The sequence below is a fragment of the Triticum dicoccoides genome, chromosome 4A (assembly GCF_002162155.2).
Source record: "Triticum dicoccoides isolate Atlit2015 ecotype Zavitan chromosome 4A, WEW_v2.0, whole genome shotgun sequence".
Classification (NCBI taxonomy): domain Eukaryota; kingdom Viridiplantae; phylum Streptophyta; class Magnoliopsida; order Poales; family Poaceae; genus Triticum; species Triticum dicoccoides.
In genome coordinates this window covers 603588584-603597815 of record NC_041386.1, presented here as the reverse complement: position 1 = coordinate 603597815, position 9232 = coordinate 603588584, and positions in this window count along the sequence as shown.

Sequence of the window (9232 nt, the reverse complement as noted above, 5' to 3'; positions counted from 1 at the left end):
GCATCCGGCCGGCCCGCAAAATGCGTTTGCAGTTCATGGAAAACCGCTTTTGCGGGCAGGTTCGGACGGCCGCAGATGCAGACCCCCCAAACGGACCCGTATAAAAGGATATTCACGGAATATACTTTCTTACGGGTCGGCTTTTGCGGGGTCTGCTCGGACAATGCCGCGTCAACCCGCAAATAGAAAACGCCCAAATCTCGCATTTGACATAGGCTCCCACAAATAAGTTCAAATTCAAACATCATAACACAGTTTTATGCGCAAATAAAAGCCAAGTTCAGTAGGACAAACGCAAAAGAGGGCCTTGCAAAAGTTACGCCCATGTCCGGCATCATCTTGGTCGATCTTCACTCCGCGACACCGAGTCCATCTTGAAGTTCATCGCCACCACCGAATCCACCTCCGGCGCTTGTTCCAACTCCCGCACCAAAATCATCGACATTGCCACCATATGGAGCAGAGAAAACATCTCTGGAACTGTAACACGCACCGACAGACGCCACCATTCTCCTCTTCAAGATTTCTCTCCTTTCCATATCATGCCATGTTTTGGTGAGATCGTCCATGTCCTTCCAGTTCATTGACATGATCTTGTTCTCTTCGGCGAGAAACTAGGACATGGCTTTATTTTCAGCGGCGTGTGCTCTTCTCTCCTCAATGGCAGCTTTGCGCAACCCCGCTTCCTTGAGCAATTGCCACTTTTCTTGCTTCTCCTTTGCCTTCTTCTCGGCCAACTCTTTCTTGACCTCCAACGACTTCAACAATCTTCTCCCTCAAGCTCGATGCTTCCTGCTCTCTCTTCATCTTCTACTTAGTCTTCTTGTCGCCATCGGGCTTGTTCAAATTTCTTGGGCCATCATTATCCTCATCTTCATCTATATTTGTAAGTGAGCCTCTCTTCGGTGGGGATTCTTTGTCGATCAACTTCCACTTCTCGCACTTTTGGAGCAAGTCCCAACAATGCTCTAGTTTGAAGAATTTGCCTTCCGAAGCTTCCATGTCTTTGTACCTATGTTGGGCAATCTTGTCCCACACAATGTGAAATGATGCAATCATTTCCAATGATCCGAATATGATGATGCATAACTTGAATAAAGGCAAAACAAACTCACATAGTCGGATTCCATGGTTTCACTTGGAGGTGCATTGCGTACTTGCTCCAAGCAAGCTGCACATAGGCTTGATCACCTACCAACGCCCTTCAAGCGACCGAAATGTGCGTGGAGTCCTATTGGGGTACTTTGCCATCATGCAGAAGTATTGATCTTTGATCCTTTTGAAGGAAATATGCCCTAGAGGCAATAATAAAGTTATTATTTTATTTCCTTATATCATGATAAATGTTTATTATTCATGCTAGAATTGTATTAACCGGAAACATAATACTTGTGTGAATACATAGACAAACTAAACGTCACTAGTATGCCTCTACTTGACTAGCTCGTTAATCGAAGATGGTTATGTTTCCTAACCATAGACATGTGTTGTCATTTGATTAACAGGATCACATCATTAGGAGAATGATGTGATTGACATGACCCATTCCATTAGCTTAGCACCCGATCGTTTAGTATGTTGCTATTGCTTTCTTCATGACTTATACATGTTCCTGTCACTATGAGATTATGCAACTCCCGTTTACCGGAGGAACACTTTGTGTGCTACCAAACGTCACAATGTAACTGGGTGATTATAAAGGTGCTCTACAGGTGTCTCCAAAGTTACATGTTGGGTTGGTGTATTTCAAGATTAGGATTTGTCACTCCGATTGTCGGAGAGGTATCTCTGGGCCCTCTCGGTAATGCACATCACTTAAGCCTTGCAAGCAATGTAACTAATGAGTTTTTTGCGAGATGAAGTATTACAGAACGAGTAAAGAGACTTGCCGGTAACGAGATTGAACTAGGTATTGAGATACCGACGATCGAATCTCGGGCAAGTAACATACCGATGACAAAGGGAACAACGTATGTTGTTATGCGGTCTGACCGATAAAAGATCTTCGTAGAATATGTAGGAGACAATATGAGCATCCAGGTTCCGCTATTGGTTATTGACCAGAGACGTGTCTCGGTCATGTCTACATTGTTCTCGAACCCGTAGGGTCCGCACGCTTAACGTTACGATGATAGTTTCATTATGAGTTTATATATTTTGATGTACCGAATGTTGTTCGGAGTCCCGGATTTGATCACGGACAAGACGAGGAGTCTCGAAATGGTCGAGACATAAATATTGATATATTGGAAGCCTATGTTTGGACATCGGAAGTGTTCCGGGTGAAAGCGGCATTTTACCGGAGTACCGGGAGGTTACCGGAACCCCCCGGTAACCTAATGGGCCTTATTGGGCTTAGTGGAGGAAGAGGAGAGGAGGCCTAGGGGCTGCCGCGCCCCCCTCCCCACCCAAGTCCGAATTGGACAAGGAGGGGGGGGCGGCGCCCCCCCCCCCTTTCCTTTTCCCCCTCTCTTCCTTCCCTCCCAAGTCCTAATCCAACTAGGGAAAGGGGGGAGTCCTACTCCCAGTGGAAGTAGGACTCCTCCGGCGCGCCTCCTCCTAGGGCCGGCCGCACCCCCCCCCCTTGCTCCTTTATATACGGGGCGCAGGGGGGCACCTCTAGACACACAAGTTGATCTTCATGATCGTTCTCTTAGCCATGTGCGGTGCCCCCCTCCACCATACTCCTCGATAATATTGTAGCGGTGCTTAGGCGAAGCCCTGCGACAGTAGAACATCAAGATCGTCACCACGCCGTCGTGCTGACGGAACTCTTCCCCGACACTTTGCTGGATCGGAGTCCGGTGATCGTCATCGAGCTGAACGTGTGCTAGAACTCGGAGGTGCCGTAGTTTCGGTGCTTGGATCGGTCGGATCTGTCGGCGTTCCGGGAACGGGGGTCCCCAGACTTGCCTGCCTGCGGCCTGCGGCGTGGCTCAAAGGGGGGCCCAGCACGGCCCATCTTCACCAACACAAACCCAAGACCCTCGCAAGGGGCCAAGCCTCACGGGGCGGACGACGTGGAGCTTCCTCAGGAACGGCCTCGTCAGGATGGCTCACGAGGAGGCGGAGAGATCAAGGCGGGGTACCTCACGAGGTGCCCGTGATGCAAGCCATGATGACTCAGGGCGCCAGGCGGGTACCAGCCCGCGCAGCGTCCTCCTTTCCTCTTTGGTGCAAAGGGGGCAAGCGCAGCCGCGGAGTACCGAGGCATCAGGCAAAGGTTGCCATTTCGGTGCAACGAGACCAGGACCAGGAGGACTACGAGACGGAGGTCACCGTGGAGCCCAAGACGGCGTCATCACCAGAGCTTTGCGCAGGCGAAGACTACTTTTGTCAGGATAGCTGATACTTGTTGTCCCCCTTCAAATTAGCCCGCCATTGTTGGCTCCCTTCCCGCTCGATATTTGGGAAGAGGACCAGGGCCTCTATAAATAGGACCAGCCACCCACAAAGCAAGGGGGGGTTCGGTCGGTTGGCTGGAGGCAGAGAGAGAGAAGGTGACTAAACTCCACAGAGCAGTTCATCGCCCCAGCTAAGAACAGACCCTCGCGAGGCTGTTCTTCCTTGTATTGTTCATCATCATCAGCCCAAGAGGCAATCCACCACACCACACACTGGAGTAGGGTATTACACCACAACGGTGGCCCGAACCAGTATAAACCATGTGTCTCTTGTGTCGTTCTTTCCATAGTTTAGATCCTAGCATGGCGGAGGGGTGCAGGTAGGTAGGAGGCGAAATCTCCGCGCGCACCCCAGTGTTCGAACCTCAAGGGTCTGCCAGAACCCGAAATCCGACATTTGGCGCGCCAGGTAGGGGTGCGCCAGAATTCGTCTTCCACCGCTCCGTGCCCCGTCGCGTCGTCATCACCATGCCCGGCGACCAGGAGGGCAACCCGGACCCATGGGTGGCATGGCCCACCCGCGTAGAGCCGCTCGCCTCGGGCGACCCCGTGCCCCAGGCAGCTCGCGGTCCGCAGGGCACTGCGGGACGCGGGCGACGCGGACAGGCTTCGACAGCTCTCACACCACGGCAGGCGCGGTCGGCAGCAAGGGCCTCAATCACGCCGCGACCACGACACCGTACACCCGCCGGGAGCAAGCGAACTCGAGGGCTGCGCTCACGGTGGCCCGAGAGCTGCTGCAGTGCAGACTGCTGGAGGGCGGCCGCGACGTGCTGCTGGAGCGGGTGGCAGAGCTCCTGGGCTTCGCCGCCTCGGGGGCTCACCCCTTCTGCACCCAGCTCCCATCTCACCCCGCGGGCTCCAAGGTTACTCCAACACCAGCGAGGCTGTCAGCACCGGACCGGCGGCGGCGTTGCCCCCGCTCCCGGTCCGTGAAGAAGAAGGACTCGACGCGACCCACGGCCCCGGTGGACAGCCGCGCTACCACCCCACGGTAGGCGCGTCAGGCAGGACCGCGTGGCACGCGGAGCACTATGGCGTGGCCTTCAGGATGACGGCGCCAGAGGAATACGTGCCCCTCATGATGAACCAAGGACACCCACACGAGGGCGAACAAGGCTCGCTCCTCATCCCAAGCTGGGGGGACGAGGCGCCAGAAGCTGAGCCCTTCCAGGAGTCACGGGATGGTCCCACTAGGCACGCTGGAGGCAACGATTATCGGGTACCGCTAATTCTTCAGCAGGCATACGCTAACCATGGATCACAGGAGGTGCAGGTTGCCACAGCGGGCAGCTGCCCCGCTCCCACCGTCTCCTACCCCTCGGGAGGAGGGCGCAGGGGGCTGAAGGAGAGGGGCAGGGATTCGACATCACCACCGCGGCGTTCGGAGCAAGGCGTCCTCAGGAGGTAGGCCCTCCGCTGGGGAGGTGCCTCAGGGCCTGCCCCCGGCGGAGGACCCGGGGTCGTCGGGGGAACCGCTGGCGACCGCTATACCCCATCGGCGGCGTCCTAGTTTCCGGTCGTCGTTGATGGCACTATAGTGTGGCGCAAGGCGGGGCCCTCATCTGGCGATATGAAGCAAGGCCAGTACCTGTGAAGAAGGCCCAGTGCATGTGAAGCTCGCCGCCCCGTGACACTCTCACGTAATAATGAGTGGGGCTGTACACGCCCTGGAGTCTCAGGGGTGCCGGCCTCAGGCCCTGGGGCTCCCTCCCACGCCCAGTGGCAGCACTTAGCTCCGCACTGGTGAGAAGACGTCCAAGACTAGACTAGGTGCCGGACGCGGCCTTTTGTTTGCTTTCGTTGCTGTTCCCCTTGGTTGTCGCTTTCCCCTACTGGATTCAAGTTGGACTCGAATTTGAGATTTGCGTGTGTTCGGGGAAGGGGTGCTTAGTCTCGTTCGAGCAATTTCTCGCGTTTTGGTTACCACTTCGCCTCAGCCGCCTCCCCTCGCGAGCCCCTCGCGCGCTGGGTCAGGCCTAGCTTGCGCGCAGCCCAGACTGCTGCTGCCGCGTCCTCTCAGGAGGGTGTTTTACTGCAGATCTTACGGATTCAATCAGGGGACACTCAAGACACCACAACCCCCCGCGGGCTGCCTCAGGGCTAGCACGGAACAAAGAGTAAGGAAGCAGGAACGATGCACAATCAGTCGGATGAATCCCCCAATGCGTCCTCAGGAGCACCACCAGAGCCGTTGCTGGCGTCGCTGAACTCGCCATCGCTGTTCGTGTTGCCGCCAACGGCGTCAGAGCCATCCATCACGCCACCCTCGTCAGCCGCCACGATCAAGTCATTGTCCGAGGCGAAGGCCCTGATAAGAGCGTCCACATTGTCTTCCACCCAGTGCGCCAGCTCGCCTCGGACGGCCTGGGGGACTGGGGCGATGGCGGCGTCAAAATCAAAGTGGGGATTCATGTTCCGGAGGTGGCTGAAGACGCGAGAAAAGGCGCGCCTGAGCAGGGCGCGGCTCCTCTCCTCCACCAACCTATCAGCCCTGATCGACCGCGCCTCCAGATGCGTCACCACGTCAGTGAAGAACTGAAGATTGCCAGCATAGTTGACTGCGTGCGGCTCGCCGACGGCCTCCTCGCAGATGTTGCCCAAGGCCGCATTGGCTCTCTCCCGGAGCATGGTGAGCATGGGGCCGTTCTTATGCTCCAGGATCCGCCGCTGACGTATCTCGTCCGCATTCTGGCGCGCGACGGCCTCAGCCTCCTCCACCCGCTGGCGAAGAAGGAGCACCTCGGCCTGGGAAGTGGTTAACTCACCTTGCGCCACCTCAAGGGTGGCCCGGGAAGCATCGGCCCGCCGCGTCACCTCCTCCAGCTTGGCCCTCAAGGCGGCAGTCCTGCCTTCAGCTTCAGCCCGGATCAACCCCAGCTTCCCTTCGAACTCGTGCTCGAGGTTCAAATGTGCCATCACCACTCGACGTCCGACCTCCTCCAGGACGCGGGCTTCCTGTGCAGCAACATCATCCTCCGCCTGCGTCACCAAGCGCTCCCTCGTCTCCAGACGCTCGTACTCGCGGGTACGTTCGGCGTCTTCCAGCGTCAGCGCTACCTCACGCTTCTGGAGCTCTGCTGAGTCGCCAGAGGCCACCTTCATTGACGCGAGGGCTGCCTCCCGCAGCTCCACTTGCTCCTCTAGCGAGTGGCACCAGGCCAGAAGCTCCCGAGCCCGCTCCTCCGCAGCCGTTCGCCGCCGGTCAGCTTCCCGAGCCTCCTCAGCGGCCCGAGACCAGGCCTCCCAAGAGGCCACCAATGACGCCTTGGCCTCTGCTTCATCAAGATCGCGCTGACGGCGCGCAAGGGCGATGGCGTCCTCCAGCTCGCGCCTCTCCGCAGCCAGGCGCATGCCCTCGGCCTCAAGGCGCGCGTCTTCATCAGCAAGCTCCTCACCAAGAAGGCTCACTGCATCAGTCGCCCTTCGAAGGAATCCTTGGCGGAGAGCGCGACGCTCCCGAGCGTGCTCGAGCACGTCTTCCACACCATCATCTGCCCCAAGCAAGCACCGGGGGCCGCGAGTCAGCACTCCCCCTCCGGGCTGGGGGCTGGGGGCTGGCACCCTCGCGACGGCCGGGCACGCCGCGTTAGAAGCCCGGCCTGGGGCCAGCCCGTCCTCGGGAGAAGAGCGCAGGAAGCGCCTCAGCCAATCGCAGTCCACGACCAAGCGAGAAGCCCATGGCAGGCTGGCTATGCCACGGGAACGCCCGCAAAGGAGGATCGCGAGGTGCGCGGGGCCACGATACACCTCGGGATGTTTCGCCTCTTCGATCGCCCTCACCACAAGGGCTCCGCTGCTCGGAGCGCTCGAGGACGGTGGAGGGGGAGAAGCCAAAGGGGACGGCTCCTCAGCCGTCTCCGCGTGCTCGGCTGGAAGGGGCCTGCGGAGCAAGGGTCAGTACAAGTAACAAAAGGATCGGGAGCTGGGAAAGGAGAAGGCTCACTCATCAGCCGCGAAGTACTTCCTACGCTTTAACAGGCGACAAGGGTAATCGTCGCCCAGGGCCTCCCTTCTCTTCTGGAGAGCCCTAAAGTCCACGCGGAACCGGCCCAAAAGTTGGGCGCATGGATCAACCTTCGACGAAGACGGAGCGTCAAGGCGATCTGCGGCAGGGGCACCTGCCTGATGTGCGCTGCCAATCGCCTCCCCAAGAGACGCGGCTGGAGCCTTAGGGGCTCCAGTCGCAGGCACTGAGGGCAGCTGCTCGTCACCCTCAGCCTCAGTGGCACGGGCCCCAAGAGCTGCTTCCTCATGAGCCTCGCCCGGCGCTGTCACCGCGCCTGGAGCCCCCTCGGCCTCTGGCGCCTCGTGCCTCCCTGCTCCGGCACTCGAGGATAAGTCGCCTTGGCCGACTGGAAGGGCAGTCACCACCACTAGGTTCTCGCGAGGCCCCTAAAGGCCGGCGGGGCGCGGCCCCCATTCATCAAAGACAGGCATCTGCTTCACAAAGTCGCCCCTGCTCTGGCAGAGGTACAGCAAGGCCCCTCCCTGCCGGACGCTGCCGGGGTTGGGGTCCCCAGCCAGGGTCAAGAGCGCCGGCCTCAGCACCTCAGGAGCCAGGTCCTCTTCCTGGAGCCTCATACGATCCTCGCACCCACGGAAGGCCCACATCCGGCGAGATTGACGTTGAAGAGGAGCAACGCGGCATAGCAGGAACTCCTTCACCACCTTGGGTGCTGTCACGCCAAGCGACCTCAAGAGCGCGAAGCGGCGCCAGACGAAGATGAGCCGGGGGCTCTCAAGCGTCTCCTGGCCCCAACCCGAATTAGGGACAGCAGGCGAGGTCGGCTCCGATAGCAGGGGGATGGGCACCCCTGCGTCCACATACAGCCACCGCTCGCGGAACCCAACCGTGGGCAGAGGGAGCTTGAAGTCAATCCGAGAGGCCGTAGTCTCAGACGCGGCAACGAAGCTCACGCAAGCCCAGCATTGGGTAGGGTCGACAAGATGCAACGAGAAGAAGTGGCGCAGCAAGGCAACCGAAGGAGGGATGCCCACCATAGCTTCGCAAACGAAGGCGAAGACCGAAAGGAGGGTGATGGATTCAGGACTCGGATGCATCATGTGGATCTGATAGTGGGAAAGCATGGCGTTGAAGAAATCAGAAAAGGGAGGAACCAGACCCGCCCACAGGGCATCGGCAAGATACGGGACTTCGGTGGCTATCTTGTCGATGGAGAAGTGGGACGCGGGCCAGGCCGTCGTCCTCCCGCATTCATTGAAGATGGTGGCCAGAGCCAAGCTGACCTTGCCCAAGCCCTCGGCGGGGGCCGCCAACGGCGGCGGGCAAGGCGGAGACACGGGTTTCTTCCCTCTCCCCTTCTTCGTCGGAGCCATGGCGATGGGAAGGGGGGGGGGAAGGTTCGAGATCAGGTTGAAAACAGAAGCCGGAGTTTGAGCGGAGGAAGGACAGAGGGCACTCGAGCAACAGAAAAGGGAACGGTTGTGTACGACTACGGGTCCGCCTAGCGTGGCGCGAAATAAGGAGGGCGTGGGGGAATAGTGCCGCCCACGACCAATCAACCGCCACGCAGCGCCCAAGGCCGCAGGCTGTTAGGGCTCGCGGCGCTTCGCTCTTGCCCTTCCGCCTCCCTGCATGGCCAAGTCCGGGCGCGCCTTGGGCCCGGGGGCTACTGTCGGCGTTCTGGGAATGGGGGTCCCCAGACTTTCCTGCCTACGGCCTGCGGCGTGGCTCAAAGGGGGGCCCATCACGGCCCATCTTCACCAACACAAACCCAAGACCCTCGCGAGGGGCCAAGCCTCGCGGGGCGGACGGCGCGGAGCTTCCTCAGGCACGGCCTCGTCAGGCTGGCTCACGAGGAGGC